General features: G+C 37.4%; 1 protein-coding gene across 3 annotated transcripts in view; it reads left to right on the top strand.

Annotated features, from left to right (window-relative positions):
• TAFA2 (TAFA chemokine like family member 2) overlaps positions 1 to 25,418 on the top strand; it is a 509,650-nt gene that overhangs the window by 447,925 nt on the left and 36,307 nt on the right. The gene's annotated exons all lie outside the window — the stretch shown is intronic.

Raw genomic sequence — 25,418 nt, 5'->3', positions numbered from 1 at the left:
TTGTTAACTTTGTAATGAGTTATGAAGAAGAGTTTCTAAATCTCAGGGTCAATATGAAATGAAAACTCTTTGGACAATGATATATTTCAGCTTGCAATGATTGACTTCTGGGACATGGAGAGAAGTGAAAATGGTTAGCTTTAAACTTTGATTTCCTAATTAGCTCCATGGATATTCTGGACGGGCAGCATTTAAATTAGCTCCATGGATATTCTGGACAGGCAGCATTTAAATCAGCAAATGAAAGTTCTGTCTTGTTTTGCTATTTGCTTTGAGGGGAAAGCAGACTATTGATTAGAACCGGACAATTGGGGACTAGAACAGAATAATGATATAAGATTTTGTTTTATAAAAAGTAACGTAAGACCAGAGACTGGTTAACTTACCACATTGTTTCATAATGGCAGTTGTTTTTTTTTTTTTTTTTTAAACCTCTCTGGACATATTCAAGAGAATTATTTTTGAATCCTATCAGATATATAATTCAGTCTGTTGAATAATATGTTGATCACATTGGCTATTCAGACATACACAAAAGCAACTAAGTTTCTAATAGCAAAAATAATAACTTTATATTTTATCCTATTATTCATGACTCTCTTTGTTGGCTAAATGCTGACATACTTTTCCAAAACCCGCAGAGTGCATGATCAGTTAATTAGAATAATTGTATTATTCAGTTAGCACATGATATAAACCATATTGATTTATTAAAAACATCCTTGGCAATATAAAATTTCCTTATAAGTTATTTATAGCATGAATATATTTCCTTCCCTAACATTATAAATTCTTAGTCCAAAAGAGCACTCATGGAAATTCACTGAAGATCTGAGATTCTGAAGCAAATTAAAAAACAAAAAATTATACTCTAAACTCTGTTTTTTATTACTTTAGTGGACATGAGGAAGCTAACATTTATTGGATACTTAAAACATATGCCATAAACTGAACAAAGTACTTCATGTGAATGAGCTCATTTAATCCTCTTAACAGCCCAGTGAGGAAGATAATATTATTATCTCCTTTTTACAGATGAGTAAACCAAAGTTTCAAAACCTTTAGTGACTTTCCAAGGTCATACAGCCAATGAACAAGGAAGCCAGGGTTCAAAGCGAGCAGGCTCATTCCAGAACCCAATCTCTTAACCTGTAGTTTAAACTAGATAATTTAACTTATTCTTAAGTAATAGTGAGGAAAGCTTCCTATCATTCTATTCATATTAGGTAGACCTTTAAAGTTATCTTTAACTTTCTGGATCATTGAAATGAAAAGGTCAAGACCATGTGATCTAAATTCCCACAGTAAATTGTTAAGAAGTGCTGCTTCCGGGGCGCCTGGGTGGCTCAGTGGGTTAAAGCCTCTGCTTTCAGCTCAGGTCATGATCCCAGGGTTCTGGGATCGAGCCCCGCATCGGGCTCTCTGCTCAGTGGGGAGCCTGCTTCCCCCTCTCTCTCTGCCTGCCTCTCTGCCTACTTGTGATCTCTGTCTGTCAAATAAATAAAATCTTTAAAAAAAAAAAAAAAAAAAGAAGTGCTGCTTCCCTCCCTGCTGTGCCGTATTCTCAGGGTCCAAACTTAAAATTCAGTCTCTGCAATGCTTCACATTTAAGCGGTTTTCATCATCTTGTTTAATTAAACAAGATGGATGAGAGGCTGAGAACTTGTGGAAGCACCATCATCTAGTTCCTCCAGTTCGTTTTCATTATAAAGTGTTAGGCCACACAGAGTAGACTGTACTTCCTCTTTTTATTTCTCTTTTGCCCTGAAGAAGAGCTTTTAAAGGAGGGCCTCCCTGAAGATAATGTAGAAAGGGCTCATGCCACCAGAAGTATTTTCAATTTTTAATTTTTTATTAACATATAACGTATTATTAGCCCCAGGGGTCCAGGTCTGTGACTTGTCAGGTTTACACAATTCACAGCACTCACCATAGCACATACCCTCCCCAGTGTCCATAACCCAACCACCATCTTCCTACCCCCCTAGCCCCCACCAGAGGTATTTATTAAATCACTTTTAAGATTCCTTCCAACTCGGAGTCTGTGATTCTCATTTAGAATAAGGAAAAATCATCATATATAGGACCAATGATCCTCAAAGACAGAGTTTCTTGAGTACAAAGTAAATTATTATCTTTTGTTTTCTTTACAAGGAAAAGATTGCTGGTAAGAAGGAAGGTATATAGACATTTGCAACTGAAGGGACATCATGGTATTCCAAATGGCTGGGCAAAATGATAAGCAATTTTGAGTGCTTTGAGTGTTTCAGAATGATAAGCAATTTCCCTGAGGCCTCAAAAAACAAAGTCTCCAAGGTCATCAGGTTATTACTCTTCTGCTTTCTCCTCTGAAATAATACAAAAAGTATAGGAGATACAAATTTTTGAAATAGCTCTGGCCAGTATTACCTTGTGCACTGTGGAAGTGTTGGACTGAGGTAGCTCCTGCCCCACATAAATAGCAGCAGAATAATCGAGAAGAATTCTGATCATTATTCGATTCATTGGCATTATTGTTCCTTTGCCAGCCTTAAATAAGTTAGCCATGGTTGTGGCAAGCCAAGCAGCCACTGCAGCCCTGATTTGGCAGGTTCCAGTCACAAATGGGAAAAGTCCAGAAGTTAAGCATGAATAGGTTACAAAGTAACCAAAGAGCTGCTCGAAGCCAAAAGCCATTTGAGTTTCTTATGCAAGATATGTTGGTCTTGTGGGATTATTACTGCAAGCAAAATGGCTCGAGAAATGATTAAAATTTGCAATAATGTACACCCTTCCTTTTAATTGCCCATATTCAATCTGGAGTGCTCCAGTAAGCCGAATGTTAGAAAAAAAGCAGTCAGCCAAAAACAGCAATGAGACTTGCTTAGCCTCAGCAGAGATATGGTGGTACTTTCCAGAATTGACTACAGATTATGGGCTGAGTGAATTCCTCATTTAAGACTAATTTGGAATTTACATTGTACTTCCTACTATAAATGTGAATTATATCCCCTTTCTGTCTTTGTACCAGATTCAAGAAGCTTATTATTCTGATCCTATTTTCTGTTTGTCCCAACAAGGGAGAAAAGGCAAAGAACCCTTGCTGAAATATGAGTATTTTGCACTCATGTTCTTCAGTGTCCCAAACATTTAATCGGGAGGGAAAGGAGGATGCAACATTTGTTTCCTGAACCTTATTTCTTACCTTAAAGGTGGAAACTTAGGACTGCCTGTGACCTCTGTAACCACCTATTGTATTACTTTTAAGAACTCCAAAGTTAAAGTTATGAAAGCCCTTTGATTTCAAACTCACTTTCAAAGATAAATAATAAAGAACTTTTCAAAGAGTCATTAATAAAAGAATACTCTTTCCAGTGTGAAAGAGCACATAATTATACGCTAATTATATAATATGAAAGTAGCAGGGGGGAAAGGTGCTATAGAGCTTGTAAGATTTGAGAAAAAAACCTTGTTGGATCCTTAGCAAAAATAGATTCTGATTCATTTCTTTTAAAGTTTTGATATTCTTTCACTGTGAAACATCTCCTAAAGGAAGTCACATTTTGATTTTAGAATTTACAGCCTGTGGCCATGGGTTCTAAGCACCAATGGTCATGCAGCTCTTAAGTCTGGTTCTTCCCTAAAGAAAGATGACCTTCAGAGTATGCAAGAGTCTGTAGTTTCATTAGAAATTTCATCTCTATGAATCACAGAGAGATGTGATTAGGTCTATTTACTTTTCATATACTTAAGACATTTTCTGGGTAATTTTTAACTAATTGGAAGTCTTTCATCTTTACTAATTTACTTAAAGTGCCTCAAGCAGATTAGAACTTTATTTTTCTAAAGTCTCTTCAAGTCTAAGTGGATTTTAAGTGCATAAAATATGATTTCATTTTGGTGAATAATGCAAAGAAAATCAACAGGTATTAAGAATTTCCTATGCGTAAACATCCAGTAATAACAATGCTCTTATTATAATCAAAGCGACAAAAGCGTATGTGAAGGCATTTACTTAGCTCTTAGAATGTATGTGGCACTCTAAGTGTATTGCAGGTATTATCTTATTTAATTTCCAAAACCACAGTAGGCACTAACGAGAGTACAAAGATGTATGGCATGGTCCCTGCCAACCAGGCATATGCCCTAGAGTGGGGGAATGAATACTGTACAGTTGCATTACTCTCGTTATCCATATGCAGTCCACTGACAACACAGGAATCATGGATAAGTTTAAGAGTAACATTGTTATAATAATGGGGATAGTATAAACCTTTAGCTCAGCCTCCTCATCTGCAAAATAAATGAGGAGATCGAGTTAGATTCAATTCTGAGTTCCTTTAACCAGGATTTATTTTTTGGTTCCACGTGCCAAGGACATTTCTAACTTCCTTTCCAGCTAAATTTATATGACACTAATAACTGGCTAATCTTAGAAGATAGATTAAGTATTTGGATTTTTAATCCTTTCCCTGTAAGGGAGAAAAGAAATAGCATTTTAGGATGCTTTGCTGATTAAAGCCTCAAGTCATCATCTTCCAGATGCTGCTGGATTTTATACTAAAACTCAGTGACTGTTCTGTGATGGGGCAGGGGGTGGATCTGAACACTGTCCAGGGGCACTATTCCAACCCCAAGGCAAAAAAAAAAAAGCCCCCAAATAAAACAAACAAAACAAAAAACACAGACCAAGAGGAAAAAGTTCATTTCCTCACCTTAAGATGGTGCAATTTGTGTGAATTCTTCAACCATAGTGCTCTCTCTTGCCTTGTAAATTTAATCACAGACTCAGGATAGTATAGTTCTTTCCTGATCAGCCCTTTCTTAACAGACACATTCACCATTCATTTGTCTTCATCTCACCTCTGGTCAGGCCCTAAATTGCCTCCTGGTCCACAGCACAGAGTACAGTGACCTTTTTGACCCTTGTTTTCCAATTATTTTGACAGTACTTAGAGTAAGAAATACATCTTATAGTGTGATCCAATGTGCATACACAGATGCATATACATCCCTCACTAAAATTAAAATTATATATATTTTTTAATTTCCTTCCTTCTTACCTATCTCAACCCCATAAACTGATTTTATGGTCTGCTTCTGTGTTATAACGTTCATTTTGAAAACCAGTACTTTAGGCAGTGGTAGCCAGCCGCCACTAACTTGCAGAGATATAATCTACACTGTTTTCAAATCAATTTACCTCTTACATTTTTAATTATTTTTTCTATGTTTTGGGGTAAAAAAAATTCTATCATTTTGTAAAATATAGATTTCATTGGAAAGAATGAGTATACTGTGTACATTTATTCATTCAACAAGTATTTATTGTCTGTTGTGTTGTGAGGTGCTATTCTAGGTTCTACAACACAGCATGAAGAAAACTCCAAGATGGGGATCTGTGCCCTCATCGATTATATATCCTCATAGCATATGTTAGTTTTTGCTTGCTGCCTTTGCAAATTCTGCGATTTACCATAACATTCATTTATTCTCTATAGGTAAGACTGGGCCCCAGCCCGGCTCCATGTCTCTCAGCTCTGGGTTTTACAAGGTTGAAAATATGGGATGTTTCATCTTTTCACAGCAGGGCTGTGTTTCTTGCTGAAGGTCATACGGGGAGAATATGCTTCTAAACTCATTCAGGGTGTTGACAGAATTCCATCCCTTGTAAGAGCAGGAATGAGATTTCTATTTCTCTAGTAGCTATCATCCAGGAGCCTCTCTCACCTCCATCAGAATGTCTGCTCTCCTGTTCACACTCATTCCTTTTCAAGCCAGCAGGGACATGTGGAGTTTTTCCCATGCCTTGGATCTCTCTGCCCTTGTACCATCTCTCTTCTGCCTTACTCTTCTGCTTCTGAGGGCCAGGTGATCTTATGTTAAGGTCAGCCAATGAGCAACTTTAATGACACTGCAAAGTCCCTTCACAACAGTATTGAGATTAGTGTTTATTTCAGTAATGGGACAGATGTCTCTAGAATTCTACCTGTCACACAGAGGGAGACAAGAATAAGTGGGTGAAGTAGATAGTATGGTAGATGGTGATAGGTGCTATGGAAGAAAGGAAAGTCTGAGGGAAATGGAGAGTGCTGAGCAAGGGAGCTTGCATATTTGCCTGAGGTTTTGCAGAAGATCAGGGGATGAGATACATGGCCACCTAGAGGACAGGCTTTCCAGATAAAGGGAAGAATAGATACAAAGGACCTACCCAGGAGCTGCTGTGGGAATATTACCTTCATGGGACAACAATGATGCTGGAGTGGCTGGAGTGGAGCGAGGAAGGGCAACTAGTTGAATTTAGAATTGGAAGGGTCAGAGGAGGCATATCACAACTGACTTAAATTTTTGTCCTGAGTACATAGAAGGATGAAGTTTCCAGTAGGTGAAATGGAGACAACTGTGGGAAAAGTATGTCTTATGTATTGCATTCATATCCACTAAGTCTAGGTCCTTTATTATTTAGAGATTTTATTTATTTATTTGACAGACAGAGATCACAAGTAGCCAGAGAGGCAGAGAGAGAGGCCCTGGTGAGCAGAGAGCCCAATGCGGGGCTTGATCCCAGGACCCTGAGATCATGACCTGAGCCCAAGGCAGAGGCCTAACCCACTGAGCCACCCAGGCACCCCAAGTCTAGGTCCTTTAATGGAAAATTAAATACAGTAAAATGTCTTGAACTTCATATTTATTAAGAGTCGGTAAAAAGTTTTTACTATAGTAACAAAGGTAGATTTGAGTGAGTGACACTGATATTAGAAAAGATTTAAAATCTCAAATGGTAGGGAAACTTGGAAAAGTATTTAAGGCACTATATAATTACTATGATAACATCAAGACTTTTTTAAAGAGATGTGGACAGAAATGAATTAATATATGGAAGGGTTCTTTTTTTCTCAACTAGATAATGAGTCCATAGATTGGTAGGTAGAACAAATTAGGTTTCCATGCAGTAGCACTAGTAAAAGTAACATTTAAACCTGTGTTTCAAATGTAAGAGCTGCTTACTTAATAATTTAATCAGGCCAGGAGTGTCTCCCTTGGTATTTCTTTAGAGAGTTATTGGAAATTAAAGTGAAGACTTAAAAAAATATATTAACAAGGCTATATTTCCAAAACCTGGCCTATTGTTTTACAATCAAAATGAAAAATGGGCAACATACAAGTACTTTGAAGTTCCTTTAAGATTTAAGTGCTTCTGTAGTTTTTGAGCCAGGTGTTTATTTCTAGGCGTCATTATGAATATTGTGATTATAATCTAATTAATTGTGAAAGTTCGCACATTGTAACAGAATCTAGTTTGGGGATGGCAGAACTTCATTAGCAACTATGAGGTACATCTTTAGGCTCTTGCTTATGTCCTGGGAATTAAGTGGGGAGGCAACATCTCTTGTTTTATCTGAGGGCTGAGGATTAAAATTATGTCAGCGATTTTTTTTAACCCCGCAGAGCTTGATATTTGTTCAGAGGTAACTATTCTTGGGAGCAAAACCAATGTCATTTGTTTTTGGTCATCTGCAGTGCCTTAATAAAAGAACAATACCTCAGGGGACTTGGAAAGGATAATGAAAAGTTCAAGGAACCTTAGCTGCTGGTGGTTCTATGCCTTCTCCTCTTCCTATGGTGGGTGACAGCCCTATGAAGAACTATCAGTAACCTTCCCTGTACACATTCCCTCATGGCTCTTTCTCTCCTCTACCCTTCATACATTTTCTATGGAATCTAAAACTCATGCTGATTTCAGATCCAATTTCATTTTTTTACTATGGACAACAGGATGAAAGTATAGCTGAGAAATAAAAGGTATTTTCCCACAGACTCAGAATTCCAAATGTTTTATGAATGGTGCTGAGATTGTATAGGATAACAAAGCTGGGGCCTAATTCCCAGCTCTCTCTATGATGAGAGTGAATCCCACCTCCTTGCTGTGTAATCCACCACTGAATAATGAAGAGTTGGTTTTGAGGTGTGTGCAGTACAAAAGGCAGAGTCAAGCTTCACTCTTTCATAGTTAGACCTCATCTGGGGTACTCAGTAAAGTTCTTGATGCCAACTTTTGTGGGCTAGTTAAAAATAAGAGGCCAATCTAAAGAACTTTGTGGACATTTACCTCAAAGAATAGAAGCACTAGGAGTAACACGTTTTAAATTATTTGAAGATCTATCATATGAAAGAAAAAATTAGATTTGTTCTTTGTGGCCATAAGGAATACAATTAAGGGCAAGGAATAACCCCTGTGGTGTCAGCTGTAGGGGATGTTAAATGGGCTGCCTTGGGAAATCGTACATTCCTCATTTGTGGAAGTCCTCAATTTATGACTTAAAGGATGTGCAGAAATTCAGAGTTGGCTAGGTCCCTTTACCATATCAAAACAACAGCTTGTACAAAGGCATGGAGGTATCGAAGAGTCTGCCTTGGCTCATGGAACAGAAATCAGTTCATGGGGTAAACATGTATATGAGGGGAGTCATGGCCGACTGAGTTTAATTGTCTTCTAAATGCCATGCTAAAAGATTTGGATGTTATTCTCTAAAAAATTATAAACCACGGAACAACCTTGAGAGAGAAGGGTCTGATTCACACTTCAGAAAATCTGTTTGTCTGCCATGTGTCAACTGCAAGGAATTGAGAGGAATGTGAGAAAACAGGCCTGAACTAAGATAGGAAAGTGACACCTTGAAAGTAGAATCAATAGTGTTTGGTAATTAATTGAATATAAGAATTCTGTAAGAGGGAAAGTTTCACAAAGACTTCTACTTTTGGCCTAGACTTTATGGTGATATTAATAGATAAGGACACAATGAGATAAATATATCTAGTGGACCGTTTAATATACAGTCCTAGAGATGAAGACTGGAGTTTGGGAATCATTATCCCCTAGATGATGGGGAAATGATTGAGAAGGCTGTCTTAGAAGGAATGTGTTGAAAGAGAAGAGAATCAAATACATTTTAGCAGGTAATGTAGAAGAAGGTGCGGGCTGAGGAACAAGAGGTATAGGCAGAGCGACTGGAAAACTAACAGAACGCAGAGTTTGAGCAAACGCAGAAAGAGAGAGTTCCAAGGACCTAGGGCTATTGATTGATATAACAAGTACATAGAACTTACCAGATAAAGTGGACTTTAACTTCTTTCTGAGCATGACATTTGTAAGAAATATTAGAAGTTCACAATCAGTTGAATATGATTTACATTCATAATCTTAAAACTTGCCTCCTTGTTGGATGGTGTCATTGGTAACACATTGAAAATACTGTACAATGTGCATCTCTTTAAAGTAAAATAAGAGCCATTTAAAAAATAAGAATAGCATGCCTGAGCAGCTCATTCATTTAAGCTTCTGACTCTTGGTTTTGGCTCAGGTGGTGGTCTTAGGGTCCTGAAATCAAGCCTTGTGTGGGGCTCTATGCTCAATGGGGAGTCTGCTTCAGATTCTCTCTCCCTCTGCCCCCCTTGCTTTTGTTCTCTCTCACTCTAAAATAAATCTTTAAAATAAAACAAGAATATAGTAGAATTAACAAGCTCCATTCTAGGGGAGCTTGTCTATTCATGTGTTCATTTACTCTGTAAAGATAAATTGCATGTGTGATATGTAGCCATGTGCTTGATATTGCGGTAGGCTTCAGGTAGGAAAATTTTAAAAAATCATGGCCCTTTGATGTCTAAGAGCTCATAGTCAAGTGGAGACAAAGTCAGTAAATCACTGTCATGTACAGAAGTGGTAGAACAGAGATTTGTACTGGTGTCATAAGAGTACATTGACAGTTTAATACTGCACGGTCCACAGCCCTCCTGAAACTCAAAGTAACAGATTTTGATGCCGTTCAAAGGCAATTTACTCAATTTGTCTCTTTAATATATAGTAACTAAAGACAGAACTGAATTGTATCTGATGGTGTACTATCATAAGAAAACAAAGCTTTTTGGATTAGACTTTTAAGTCATTTTAAAGTCTTCTACCAGTTACAAAATAGGAGAGGAGAGGGAAAGAAGGATTTTTTTGTAGGGGGCCACAGTAATAACTAATTAAATGAAAAATACTTTACAATGGTGGCCATCAAATAAGAATACTGGAAACTTATAACATTGTTCAAATTTATTAATGCTTTAAACGTAAACATTTCCAAAAATCATTAATGTATATTAAAAATTAGTCACTCATTTGAAAAGGTATAAAACTCAAATTCCCAAATTAAAACAAAGAAGAATTTTTTTTAAAGATTTTATTTATTTATTTGACAGACAGAGATCACAAGTAGGCAGAGAGGCAGGCAGACAGAGAGAGGAGGAAGCAGGCTGTCCGCAGAGCAGAGAGCCCGATGTGGGGCTCGATCCCAGAACCCTGGGATCATGACCTGAGCCGAAGGCAGAGGCTTTAACCCACTGAGCCACCCAGGCACCCCCAAAGAAGAATTTGTATTGTTTATACTAAAACAGGGAATTCCATTTCTAATGATGTTTAATACTGAACTAGTTAAAGATCAGAGTTACTTAGCTGTTGAATGTACCCTCAGCTTTTGTGATCCAGTATTATTGGGTCTTTCTCCTATATTAAGCAGCCGTGTTGGCTTTCCATGATTTATGGTGGGATTAGCCCAAAGTCAATAAAGGGCTATTCTGTTGAGGTTCTCCTTCCTGTTGACTACTCTATCTTTTATTGCTTATTCTCTTCTGGCGGCAAACATATTTGCCTTCACTTTGAATCTCCTAGTTTTCTTTTAACAGGACTGGGAAGAGAACAAGAATGAGAGACAAACTTGGTAATACCAGACAGTGTAAATTCATTTTCAAAGGATGTTTGAAAATAATTGAATATAATCTCTACTTTGCAACTTTAAAATAACCTCTTCTTGAAAGGGTTGTTGGAATAATTGTGGGGAGAGTTGATGTGGTCAGACTGTTTCTAGGATTCATATACCCAGATGCTTTTATTTTATCTTCAAAGAAATAAAATTGAACATTCTCCACAGACACTTTGGCTGACAGTCAGAAAAATTTAAACAGGTATCATGATTAGAAATCTCAACCTCGGGGCGCCGGGGTGGCTCAGTGGGTTAAAGCCTCTGCCTTCAGCTCGGGTCATGATTCCAGGGTCCTGGGATCGAGCCCCACATCGGGCTCCCTGCTCAGCGGGGAGCCTGCTTCCCCCTCTCTCTCTGCCTGCCTCTCTGCCTACTTGTGATCTCTGTCTGTCAAATAAATAAATCTTAAAAAAAAAAAAAAAAGAAAAAAGAAATCTCAACCTCCAACTTCAATTACAACATATGATTGATTCGTGAGATTACTGAAGGCAAATGTCTGGCAGAGAGTCAACCACTGTTTGAGATTAAATTTCACAAGTGAAATCAACTTGTTGAGAGCACCCTTGCATATATAACGTAGATATGAAATATTTGCCTCCACATTTTAACTTTGAGGATTTCTTAAAGGAGTGTAAGGGAATGCCTTATGAACAGGTTTAGGATGAAAGCTGTTAATGTTAACTTTTGGCAAGTTGACATTTCACCTATATAGTGGTGTAAGGAAACCCTATTTAGTGAAGTTATATCATGTTGCTATTTGATACCAAAAGTATCATAGCATGAAAGGAAAGTATTCCTATCAGTGGACTAAGAAAATTGAGAGTAGAATTATTTTTGCTAGTACCAGTAACCTCTCAGTAAGGGTTCAGCCTTCTGAAGTTACTGAGATTACAGAAAGATAAAGACACTGTTAGGATGGAACAAGTGATTTTCCACTCACCATAGTCACTCGAGGTTGCTGTGCAAGGATGTTGTCAAGGTCCCCCAGGCTTCATAAACCTAATACCATCCTTTGATTTCTTCTTTACTGGGGTTCTCTTAGCCTCATCCTCACAAATGTATACCAACTCTGCTCATGACGAATGTTTACAGAGCATGTTGTGCTCTTCCAGAGTGCTGCTGGGTGAGTTCTGCTAAAATGAGGATAGGGTATTGATGGTGCCATCTATGCTTATGCATAATTATATATATGTCACTCCTGTTGAGTCTTGCTAATGATTTCACTTATCTTTTGCTTTGGAATAGGAATACTGGATTTTCCAGCATTTCCCTTTTCTCTTGTTATCTAGTACAAAATAGGAGCTCTATAAACCAAACATGAAAATAGACTAATCTCTGTTCAAAATGCAGATGTCAACTACCTCTTAATAGGTTTTATAAGAGGAACGGTCATCTTAGGAATCTCAAGTTTCACTAGAGAGCAATTCAACAAGTATTATAGCTGTGCTTAGTCATCAGATAACCTTGTTTATTCACAGGGTGGTAAAGTATAAGAACTGTATGTTCAGAAAGTCAAAGTGAAGGACAAGGAATTAGTTGGTGTGACAGGTAATCTTGTCTGTCAAATTGTCTGGGCTACAGTGCCCAGATACTTGGTCAAACATTATTCTAGATATTTCTGTGAGAGTGTTTTTAGATGTGATTTACATTTAAATTAGTGAAATTTGAGTAAAACAGATTGCCCTTCATAAGGTGGGTAGACATTGTCCAAAGTCCTGAATAGAACAAAAGTCTGACCTCCTACATCCTAATACACTTGGGAACTTTATTTGCAATAGTATTAAAAAATGGAAAGAAGATATAAGATAGCAATTTTATTGATAGTACCTGTCTTTGGATGAGCAACAACTTTTGCCAGGTACTATGCTATATCATCTCAACAAAATATTTCTAATCATTATCACACTACTGTTAAATCCTTATTATTCCTTAGTACAGATAAGAAAAAGAGGTTTAAGGAAATTAACTTTCCTGAAGCTACATAATTAGTAAGTGACAAAGGTCAAGCACAAATCTGATTCCAAAGTATATACTCTTTCTAATGAAATATATTGTTTCAGAAGAAGTAGAAAAACTCTAGGTGCCATATAACCATTACAGTGTAAATGTATCTTCTGTAATATTTTCTCAGAAAGTTCTAATATTTACATGTCATTTGTTCTTCAGATGTTATGACTGCATAGTTGATGTTCTTAGAAGAAATACTATAAATGTTCAAAGCTACATGCATCTATAATCATCCATGTACAGTTACAAGGGCTAAAGAACTAGGGCCACCAATAAAAGGTTAGATATTTCTATAGTTAAAAGTCAAATAAGCTGATGGTAGTAGTTTTCACAAGGTATTATATGAGAAATTCTGGGGGAAACAATACCACTCATCAAGCGCCATCTGTTACACACATTCATAGGGAAGAACTTTTGTACTAAGATAAAAACAAGGAAAATAGTCTTATGTATCTGATGAAGCATAGACCTCTCGAAGAAGATAGGGATGCAGAATTATAACCATTGCACCAATATTAAAGTGAGAATCTCTGGAGACTTGAAATGCACTGTAAATCACTCAAGTAACCTTTTCTCTAGGACTTTGAATTGCCAACTGCTGTATTTGCTTAAGGGATGGTCTAGACAAAATTTATAATCATAATTCATTGAATCTGTTTTAGGGACCCATATAATAACTTCTTTTGATCAGATTTCTAAGTTAAACATTTGAGTAGATTTCTGTGAAGTACAGAATTTTACAGTGCTGTTTGTAAACTATTTCCTAAAATTTTAGGTATTGTACTTCATTTTGATGTTGCTTTGATAAAGATTTTTTTCAGTTATTAAAATAATACTGAATACCTACTATATGTTAGGGTCTCTACTAAACCCTGGTGATACATATATGAGTAAGACAGTCTTTGCCCAAGAGATGTTCCCACTCATGATCTGATGGGATGAACTCTGTATTAGAGTAGGCTAAAAAAAAAATAAACAGATAAATAAATAAACAAGCTTCAACTATCAGTAATTTAAAACAACAAAGATTTATGTCTTACTCAGGCTATATCCTCATCAAAGTGTCACTTATGGGTCTTCCTCTTACCATAACCAAGACTGAAGTGCAGTGAAAGATAATTCTGGAGGGGTTTGCACTAGCAATTATATAATCAGTCCCAAAACAAATCTGACCACAATTCTTGGTCAAAACTATTATGGATACACCCGACTGCAGTGGGTTCAAAAGTGGACTCTTTCTTTAGGGGTTCTGGCTCAAGATGGAATAGAAATATCCTTCCACAGACACATCAAGTCTGTTGCTATATATGGTACAGTTTCTTTTTTAAATGTCTTATTTAAATTCAATTTAATTAACATATACTGTATTCTTAGTTTCACAGGTAGAATGTAGTGATTTATCAGTTGCATTCAACACCCAGTGCCCATTATTTCAAGTGTCCTCCTTAATGCCCATCATATACTTATCCCATCCCCACCACTTCCCCTCCAGCAACCCCCAGGTTTCCTATAGTTAAGAGTCTCTTGTGATTTGCCTCCCTCTCTGTTTTCATCTTACATTTTATGGAATAGTTTTTTAAGCAAAACCTCAAGGCTGGCTTAGCAACTCCTACATGTTAAAGTGGGTAGGAGAAACTGGGACACAATCTCACTATAAACCCCACTCCTGGCCCAGCAACCCACAATGGGGAGAGAACACAAAGCCCAATATCCTCCGGAAGGGAGGTTTTACATATGTCAGGAGCCCTTGTGCTGTAGCTGACCAGGGGACACTTCCTGGTTGCCAGGCTCTGGCATGGTGGGGGCTCCTGGGTCCCATGGAACTATAACAATCAGACAGTTCTTGGCAAGCAACCACTCCCAGGGTGAACTGACAGCAAATGGAAACACATCCTGTCTTTCTGTGAAAGAGGTCTATTTATCTAGGAGTTTTGGCCTGAGGGATGGGCCTGTGCAAGTGCTCTCAGGGAATGGAGGCTGGTGGGTAAAATCTTTATACTCTTCCTCTGCTTCGTTTCAGCTGACGTTGATCTCTCAGAAAGGAGCTTATACACTTGTCTGAACTCCTCATTTTTGTGATGGCCAGGCAACCTCCAGATTGCTTGGCTATGGTGGGCAACAAGGTTTATACTTGTGGCACACAAGACTGTATATATTTGCCTACTCTAAAATCTGCTGCCTGAGGATATGGCTTATAATCAGCCTGAATCTAGATATTATCCCCTTGGGACACTGATATGTTGTAGCACACCCTTAAATACTGGGAGCTAATAAAAATAAAGTAGGCTGCTTGGACAATCACAAAGTTCTGAGAGACAATTGAGAGTTATGGCAGTGTTGAGCAATAACGCTCATCTCCTACACAAGGCCACTCCTTCAAGATTATGAGAGGTGGTTGTTTCAGCTAATATACAGACACCAACACAGGGAGTCATGCAAAATGAAGAAATGGAGGAGTATATTCCAAACAAAGGAATATGATAAAAGCTTTAGAAAAAAAAAAAACTTTAATGAAATGGAAGTAAGTTACATAATAAAAAGTTCAAAATAATAGTATAAAAATACTATTTGGTATAGAGATACCAAACTCAAGACAAGAATAGAGGAACACATTGAGAACTTCAACAGAGAGTTAGAAAATATAAGAAGGTACCAAAGGGACATCATGGAACTGAAGAATGTAATATTTTAAGTGAAAAATACACTATCAGGATTGAACAGCAGACTAGAGAAAGCAGAAGACAAATCAATGAACTCCAAATCAGGGGAGTGGGACACATCCAATCAGAGCAGCAACAAGAAAAAAAATAAGAGACTGATGGAACAACATCAAGTGGACTAACATTTCCATTATAGGGGTACCCAAGGAGAAGTGAGGAGAGATGGGAGAAGAAAGCCTCTTCAAAGAAAAGTGGCTAAAAACTTTTCTAACCTGAGGAAGGAAACCTTTATCTAGAAAGCCCAGAAAGTTCCTAATAAGATGAACTAAAAAGGACCCAACCCAAACACATTCTATTTAAAATGTAAAAAAATTAAAGGCAAGGAGATAATCTTAATAGTAACAAGAGAAAAATAACTTATGTACAGGGAACCCCCATAAAACTATCAATCAAATTTTCAGCAGAAACTGCAAGCCAGAGGGAGTGGCTTAACATAATCGAAACGCCAAAAGGGGAAAAAACAACAACAAAAAACCCTGCCAACCAAGAATACTCTACCCAGCAAACATTCAGAATCAAAGGAGTGATAAAATTTTCCAGATAAGCAAAAACTCACCGAGTTCATCATCACCAAGCTGGCTCTTAAAAAAAAAAAAATGTTAAAGAGACTTCCTTAACTTGAAAAGGAAGGGCACTAATCAGGAGCAAGAAAAAATATAAAAGTATAAATCTCACTAGTAAAGGTAAATATAAAGAAAAGGCAGTGCATTAGTCACTTATAAAGCTAGTATGAAGGGTAAAAGATAAAGTAAAAATAAGTACAATACTTAGTTAAGGAACACACAAGATGCAAAATGTGACCTCAAAAACACAGAACAGGTGGGAGAGTAAAAATGTAGAGCTTTAGATAAGCTTATAATAACTTCAGTACAAACATAAAATAGACTGTTGGAAGTCTCATGGTAACCACAAAATTAAAAAAAGGTATAAATGTACCACTCAATGAAGTCACCAAATTTCAAAGGAAGAGAACAAGAGAAGAAAGGAATTAAAAACCAGCCAGAAAGCAAGTAAAAGAAAAATGGCAAAAGTCCATACTTATCAGTAATTACTTTAATGGTAAATGAGCTAAATTCTAAAATCAGAAAAAAGAGTGGTTAAATGAAATAAAAAAATAAGACCTATCTGTATATGCCTAAAAGAGACTCACTTGAGACACACAGACTTAAATTGGATAGATGGGTACCAACAAAAGGATGAGGTAGTCATACTTATTACGGTCTTTGTTTGAAGGTCTATTTTATCAGAGATAAGGGACAAAGGGCATTACACAGTGATCCAATGAAAAGATAGAACATTTCAAAATATTTATGCACCCAACATAGAAGTACCTAAAAATATAAAGCAAAAATTAATAGATCTAAAAGGAGAAATCAACCTTGATTCAATAAGTATGAAATTTTGATACCCAACTTTTACCAATAGAGAGATCACCTATAGAAAATCAATAAAGAAACATTAAACCTAACCTACATGTTCGGCCAGATGTTCATTACACTTATACAATACTCACAGCACGTTCTATTAAAAAAAAAAAAGTATGCACATTTTTCTCAAGCACACAAACTTTCTTCAGGATGAAGAAAGGATGATATTTTAGATCACAAAACAAATCTTAATAAATTTAAGACTGAAATCCTATCAAGCATCTTTTCTGGCCACAATGGAATGCAACTGGAAATTATAAAAATGAAACTGGAAATTCAGCAGTATGTGGACATTAAAAAACATGCTCCTGAACAACTAATGGGTCAAAGAAGAAATCAAAAGAAAAATACTTCAAGACAAATGGCAATGGAAGTCCAACACAACAAAATTTATGGAAAACAATAAAAACACTTCTAAGAGGGAAGTTCATAGCAATTAATGCCTACATTAACAAGTAAGATCTCAAGTAAGCAACCTAACTGTACACCTCAAGAACTAGAGAAAAAAATATCAAATGCAGACCAAAGTTAGAATAAAAGTAATAACAAAAGACAATAGAAAAGATCAATGCAACTGATAGATGGTTCTTTGAAAAGATAAACAAAATTAACAAACCTTTAGCTAGTATCACCAAGAATAAAGAGAGGACCCTAATAAAATCAGAAATGAAAGAGAAGTTACAATTGAAACTACAGAAAGACCAAGGGTAATAGGAGACTACTATGAGCTATTATAAACCAGTAAGTTGGACAACCTAGAATAAATTTTTAAAAACATATAACCTATCAAAACTGAGTCATGAAAAAATGAAAAACCCGAACAGACTGATTATTGGTAAGAAGACTGAATCAGTAATCAAAAATTTCCCTGTGAGCCCCGCATCGGGCTCTCTGCTCAGCGGGGAGCCTGCTTCCTCCTCTCTCTCTGCCTGCCTCTCTGCCTACTTGTGATCTTTCTCTCTGTCAAATAAATAAAGTCTTAAAAAAAAAAAATTTCCCTGTGAACAAAAGTCCAAGACCAGACTGCTTCACAGGTGAATGCTAGTAATGATTAAAAAAAGAATCAACACCAGTTATTCTCAAACTCCTCCAAAAAATTAAAGAGCAGGGAATGCTTCCAACCTCATTTTCTGAGGCCAGCATTACTCTGATACCAAGACTAGATAAGAATGGTATAAAGAGGATAAAAAGAGGTTCAGAGAAAAAAAAAAAAAGAAAAAAATTTAAAAAATAAAACAAAAAATATAAAAAAGAAAGAAAAAATATATATATTTAGATAAACTAGTCAAAAAACGTTAAAAAAGAAAAGGGTAAAAGTTTTAAAAAATTTAGCAGAAGAAGAAAAAAGAAAAAAAATTGAAAAAAGAAAAAAAAAATTGAAGTAGCCGCAAGACTAAAGAATCATGGGGAGAAAGCCATGAGTTCCGTGCTTTGCTTTCTCCTCCTCTGGAATTGCGCTGCTATCTTAGGAGTTGAACCTACTTTCCTTGATAGATAAACTTCGTCCTGGCTGGATATTTTGTTGATCTTCTGGGGGAGGGGCCTGTTGTAGTGACTCTCAAGTGTTTTGCCCGAGGCGGGATTGCACCGCCCTTACCGGCGGCGGACTAAGTAATCGGCTCGGGTTCGCTTTTGGGAGCTTCTGACAGAATGGGAGAAGATATTTGCAGACGACATATCAGATAAAGGGCTAGTATCGAAAATCTATAAGGAACTTAGCAAACTCAACACCCAAAGAACAAACAATCCAATCAAGAAATGGGTAGAGGGCATGAACAGACATTTCTGCAAAGAAGACATCCAGATGGCCAACAGACACATGAAAAAGTGCTCCACGTCACTCGGCATCAGGGAAATACAAATCAAAACCACAATGAGATATCACCTCACACCAGTCAGAATGGCTAAAATTAACAAGTCAGGAAATGACAGATGCTGGCGAGGATGCGGAGAAAGGGGAACCCTCCTCCACTGTTGGTGGGAATGCAAGCTGGTGCAACCACTCTGGAAAACAGCATGGAGGTTCCTCAAAATGTTGAAAATAGAACTACCCTATGACCCAGCAATTGCACTACTGGGTATTTACCCTAAAGATACAGACGTAGTGATCCGAAGGGGCACGTGTACCCGAATGTTTATAGCAGCAATGTCTACAATAGCCAAACTATGGAAAGAACCTAGATGTCCATCAACGGATGAATGGATAAAGAAGATGTGGTATATATACACAATGGAATACTATGCAGCCATCAAAAGAAATGAAATCATGCCATTTGCGACGACGTGGATGGAACTAGAGCGTATCATGCTTAGTGAAATAAGTCAATCGGAGAAAGACAACTATCATATGATCTCCCTGATATGAGGACATGGAGATGCAACATGGGGGGTTAGGGGGATAGGAGAAGAATAAATGAAACAAGATGGGATTGGGAGGGAGACAAACCATAAATGACTCTTAATCTCACAAAACAAACTGGGGGTTGCTGGGGGGGAGGTGGGATTGGGAGAGGGGGAGGGGGCTATGGACATTGGGGAGGGGAGGCAAACCATAAGAGACTATGGACTCTGAAAAACAACCTGAGGGTTTTGAAGGGTCAGGGGTGGGAGGTTGGGGGAACAGGTGGTGGGTAATAGGAGGGCACGTATTGCATGGAGCACTGGGTGTTGTGCAAAAACAATGAATACTGTTATGCTGAAAAAAATCAATGGGAAAAAAAATGGTATAAAGAGAAGAAAATTACAGCCAACATCCAATTCTCAATAAAATGTCAGGAAACATAATTCAACAGTACATTAAAAGGATCATATGCTATGATTAAGAGGGATATATTCTAAGACGGCAAGGATGACTGCACATCTGCAAGTCAATCAATGTGATACACCACATTAATAAAATGATGAGTAACAATGATATGGTTGTCTCAACAGAGACAGAAAAAGCTTTTTACAAAATTAGCAACTATATATGACAGAAACTCTCAACCTAGTAAAGACCATATATGACAAACCTACAGCTAACATCAAACTCAAAGATGAAAAACTGAATACTTTTCCCTAAGATTGGAAATAAGATGAAGATGGCTTGTCATCCACCCTTGTCACTTCTATTCAACATAATACTAGAAGTCCTTGGCAGAGCAATTAGGCAAAAAAAAAAAAAAAAAAAAAAAAAAAAAAAGACAAAAGGAAAGGAGGAGTAAACTATCACTATTTATAAATGACATCTTTAGAAACTCTAAAGACTTCATCAAAACTCTTAGAACTAATAAATACAGTAAAGTTGCAGAATACAAAATCAATATACAAAAAACTCAGTTGTTTATATACACTAAAAAAATCAGAAATTTTAAGAAAAAAATCCCATTTATATAAGTCAAGCAGAGAGAGTCAATCATCATATGGTTTCACTTATTTGTGGAGCATAACAAATGACATGGAGGACATTGGGAGATGGAGAGGAGAAGAAAGTTGAGGGAAATTGGAAGGGGAGGCGAGCCATAAGAGACTATGGACTCTGAAAAACAACCTGAGGGTTTTGAAGGGACGGGGGTGGGAGGTTGGGGGAACCAGGTGGTGGGTAATAGGGAGGGCACGTACTGCATGGAACACTGGGTGTTGTGCAAAAACAATGAATACTGTTATGCTGAAAAAATAAATTTTAAAAATCCCATTTATAAATGAATAAGATACATAGGAATAAATTTAACCAAAGAGGTGAAAGATCTGTACACTCAAAGCTAGAAGACACTGATGTAAGAAAAACAATTAGGGTTACACAGACACATGAAAAGATGCTCAACATCATTAATCATCACGAAAATGCATGTCAAAAGTACAATGAGATGCCACTTCATACACATTAGAATGGCTGTTATCAAAAAAATAACAAGTGTTGGGGCACCTGGGTGGCTCAGTGGGTTAAGCCGCTGCCTTCAGCTCAGGTCATGGTCTCAGGGTCCTGGGATCGAGTCCCACGTCGGGCTCTCTCCTCGGCGGGGAGCCTGCTTCCCTCTCTCTCTCTCTCTGCGCCTGCCTCTCTGCCTACTTGTGATCTCTCTCTGTCAAATAAATAAAATCTTAAAAAAAAAAACAAGTTTAGATCGCCTTTATTCATTACTTACCCAAACAAGCCCAGTACTCTTTGTTCCTTCATTCATTAAAAAAAAACAAAAACAAAAACAAAAAAAAACAAGTGTTGGTAAGGATGGGGAGAAAAGGGAACCCTTGTGCACTGTTGATAGGAAGGTACATTAGTACAGCCACCATGGAAAACAGTATGGAAGTTCCTCAAAAAATTAAAGTAAAACTACCATATGATCCAGAAATCTACTTCTAGGTATTTATCTGAGCACTAATGCTAACTTTAAATGATATATGTATCCCCATGTTCACTGTAGGATTATTTATGGTATTCAAGACTTAGAAACAACCTAAGTGAGCATCAGTGGGTGAATATATAAAGAAAATGTGTTAAGGTGTAGGAACAGAATAGGAGGACCCTAGGCTTGCCTCATCCCACAAATACAACTAGATAATTATCAAATCATCCTAAATACCCCAGAAGTTGACCTGACATCTGGCAGAACAAACTCCCCAACTAAAGGTAAACTAAAGGGGCCACATAAAAGAAGGTATAAAGTGTGGAGATGTGGTTTGGGAGAAAAACAGACTGTGGCTGCTGCAGTGGACAGGGAGCCACAGTTGCAGAAAAGGGTGAGAGACAGACTGACACAGAGGAGGGTGCACAGGGTAAATGAATCTCCACAGTGACTGGCTTAGAAAGTGGGCCTGAATTTTGTGACTTCAGGCGACCAGTGAGGCTTAAAGCCTAGAGTTTTTTGTTTGTTTGTTTTTTTGTTTATTTACAGCATAACAGTGTTCATTGTTTTGGCATCACACCCAGTGCTCCATGCAGTACGTGCCCTCCCTATCACCTACCACCTGGTTCCTCAACCTCCCACCCCCCCCCCCACCCCTTCAAAACCCTCTCCTTGTTTTTCAGAGTCCATAGTCTCTCATGGTTCATCTCCCCTTCCAGTTTCCCTCAACTCCCTCTCCTCTCCATCTCTCCATGTCCTCCATGTTATTTGTTATGCTCCACAAATAAGTGAAACCATATGATGATTGACTCTCTCTGCTTGACTTATTTCGCTCAGCATGATCTCTTCCAGTCCCGTCCGTGTTCCTACAAAAGTTGGGTATTCATCCTTTCTGATGGAGGCATAATACTGCATTGTGTATATGGACCACATCTTCCTTATCCATTCATCCATTGAAGGGCATCTTGGTTCTTTCCACAGTTTGGCGACCGTAGCCATTGCTGCAATAAACATTGGGGTACAGATGGCCCTTCTTTTCACTACATCTGTATCTTTGGGGTAAATACCCAGCAGTGCAATTGCAGGGTCATAGGGAAGCTCTATTCTTAATTTCTTCAGGAATCTCCACACTGTTCTCCAAAGTGGCTGCACAACTTGCATTCCCACAACAGTGTAAGAGGGTTCCCCTTTCTCCACATCCACAGTTTTAATGGTCAGCAGGCTTGGATGGGATACAGCCTGGAAGGCATTGTGCTGATCCTGGAGAGAAGGCAGGCAAAGAATCCACAGACATACAGAGGGAAGATGATTTGCTCTTCTCAGAGGATGTCCCAAAGAGGCAGCATTCACAGAGATCTCTCTGGGAACAAATAACTTCCTGGCACCATTTCCTTCTCCCACCCTTTAGTATAACCCCAGGGATACCTGTGGGAATACGTAAAGATCAATGCCTGCTAACTAACTTGCTTAAACCAAGCCCCACTCCCCAATTCCACTGGAACTACCCTTCACAGTCATGCTTGTCTCAGTCCCAGCTTCATAGGCCCCCTTCCACTGAAGACTGGCCCCAAGCCCCTGCCCTCACCACCATCTCTCAACATGGGAGTTTTGGAGAGACTCATTTCCAGTGGTGGTGGCAACACATCTCATTTCACAAGCAGGTCAGAGCATACCTAATTAACACAAGACCTTCAGGCCAGGGATGAAACACGCTCACAATAGGCAAAGAGAACCTTTGCAGATGGCTGGTTTGAAGGATAAAGTAGCCAGGACAAAACAGCAGAACAAAGCTAGTATACATACATTGGAGATAATCCCAGAAGCACCAGGCCCTTGACAACAGTGGACACTACACTGAGGGCACTGCAGGACCCCTTATTCATAAGGCCATCATTCTCAAGAACAGGAGCCTTCACTGACTTTCCTAACACAGATAAATAAGCACAGAAACTTAGACAAAGACGGGAAGATGGAGAAATTTACCTCAGATGAAAGAACAGGAAAAGGCCATGGCCAGAGATCTAAGTGAAACAGATATAAGTGATATGCTTGATGGAGTATTTAAAATGATCATAAGGATACGCATTGGACTTGAGAAAAGAGTGGAACACATGAGTGAGATTCTTAACAAAGATATGGAACAACATAGCAGAGATAAAGGGCTTAATAAACAAAATGAGAAACATGTTTGAGGTAATTCAATTGGCAAACCATAGTGATTAAGAAAAAGTTTTAAAAGCAGCAAGACAAAAGAAGACGATTACATAGAAGGGAAGTGCTATAGGACCAGCAAGGAATTTTTCTTTCCAAGACAGAAATAAGTGGCATGATACAAAGTGAGAATGGATAAAATATGCAGCCAAGAATACTCTATCAAGCAAGACTATCATTCAGAATAGAAGGAGAAATAAAGAGCGTAAGAGATAAAGACAAACAAAAGGAGAGGAGAAGGAGAGAGGAGAGGAGGAGAGATAAAGAGCATAAAGAGATAAAGACAAACAAAACTAAACAAGTTTGTGACTAGTAAACCAGTTCTCCAAGAAATATTAAAGAGGACTCTTTGAGTGGAATAGAGGGACCAAAAGTGACAGCATAAAGATAGGAAACATAAAAGCAATAAAAATGAATATTTTTTTGTAAAAATCAGTCAAGGAACTTACCAAAAAAGGACATAAAGTATATTAACTTATATCTATAACACAGGAAGAAGAGGAGTAAAGGATGGGTTCAAACTTAAATGACCATATAGACTACTATATGCAGAAGAGATATATACAAACCTAATGGTAACCATATATCAAAAAAACTATTACGTGTGCAAAGTATAAATAGAAAGAAATCCAAATACATTACTAAAGAAAATCAGCAAAACAGAAAGGCAAAGGATCAGAGAAAAGCTCTAGAAATAACTATAATAAAATGGCAATAAATACATATCAATAATTGCTTTGAATGCAAATGGACTACATGCTTCAATCAAAAAACATGAGGTGAAAGAATGGATAAAAGCAAAGACCCCTCTATATGCTCTAGAAAAAACCCAAAAGCTATGAAGAATACTCAGCAAGGTTATCATTCAGAATTTAAAGAGTTTTCTAGAAAAGCAAAAGCTAAAGGTGTTCATTACCATTAAAACAGCTTTTTAAAGAAATGTTAAAGTTAAAAAGACATTAGCAACAAGAAAATACATGAAAGCAAAAACCTCACAAATATATATAGAGAAGGCAAATATATAGTAAATGCAGTGGATTAAACACTTATAAAGCTAGTATAAAGGTTAAAAGAAAAAAGTAGTAAAATTAACTGTAACTACAATAATTAAGGGATACACAAATTAGGGGCACCTGGGTGGCTCAGTGCATTGAGCCTCTGCCTTCAGCTCAGGTCATGATCTCAGAGTCCTGGGATCAAGCCCTGTGTTGGGCTTCTCTGCTCAGCAGGGAGCATGAACCTCTCTCTCTGTCCCTGCCTTTGCCTACTTGTGATCTCTTTCTCTCTCTGTCAAATAAATAAATCTTTTAAAAAATAAATCTTTTATTTATAAATAAATAAATAAATCTTTTTAAAAAATCATACACAAAATACAAAGATGCAAAATATATTAAAAATGTGTAGTGGAGGCAAAAATATAAAATTTTTATAATTCATTAAAATTTAATTTTCCGTCAACTTAAAGAAGACTCATTTTAGTCCTAAATACACCTGCAGATTGAAAGTGAGGGAATGGAGAAATATTTATCACGCAAGTGGATTTCAAAAGAAAGCTGGAGTAGCAATACTTACACTGGACAAAATAGACAAATACAAAAACTGTAACAAGAGACAAAGACACTATATAATAATAAAGGGGACTATCCAATAAGAAGATATAACAATTACAAATATTTATGCACCTAACATAGGAGCATCCAAATACATAAAACAGTTAATAACAAACATAAAGGAATTAATTGATAAGAACACAGTAACAGTAGGATACTTTAAGACCACACTTATATCATTGGACAGATCATATAAACAGAAAATCAACAAGGACATAATGTCTTTGAGTGACACACTGAACCAGATGGATTTAACAACATATCCAGAACATTCCATCCTAAAACAGAATACATTCTTTACAAGTATACATGGAATATTCTCCAAAATAAATCACATTAG

The sequence above is a fragment of the Meles meles genome, chromosome 7 (genome assembly GCF_922984935.1).
Source record: "Meles meles chromosome 7, mMelMel3.1 paternal haplotype, whole genome shotgun sequence".
In the NCBI taxonomy this organism is placed as follows: domain Eukaryota; kingdom Metazoa; phylum Chordata; class Mammalia; order Carnivora; family Mustelidae; genus Meles; species Meles meles.
This window is presented reverse-complemented; position numbering and strand designations above follow the sequence as displayed.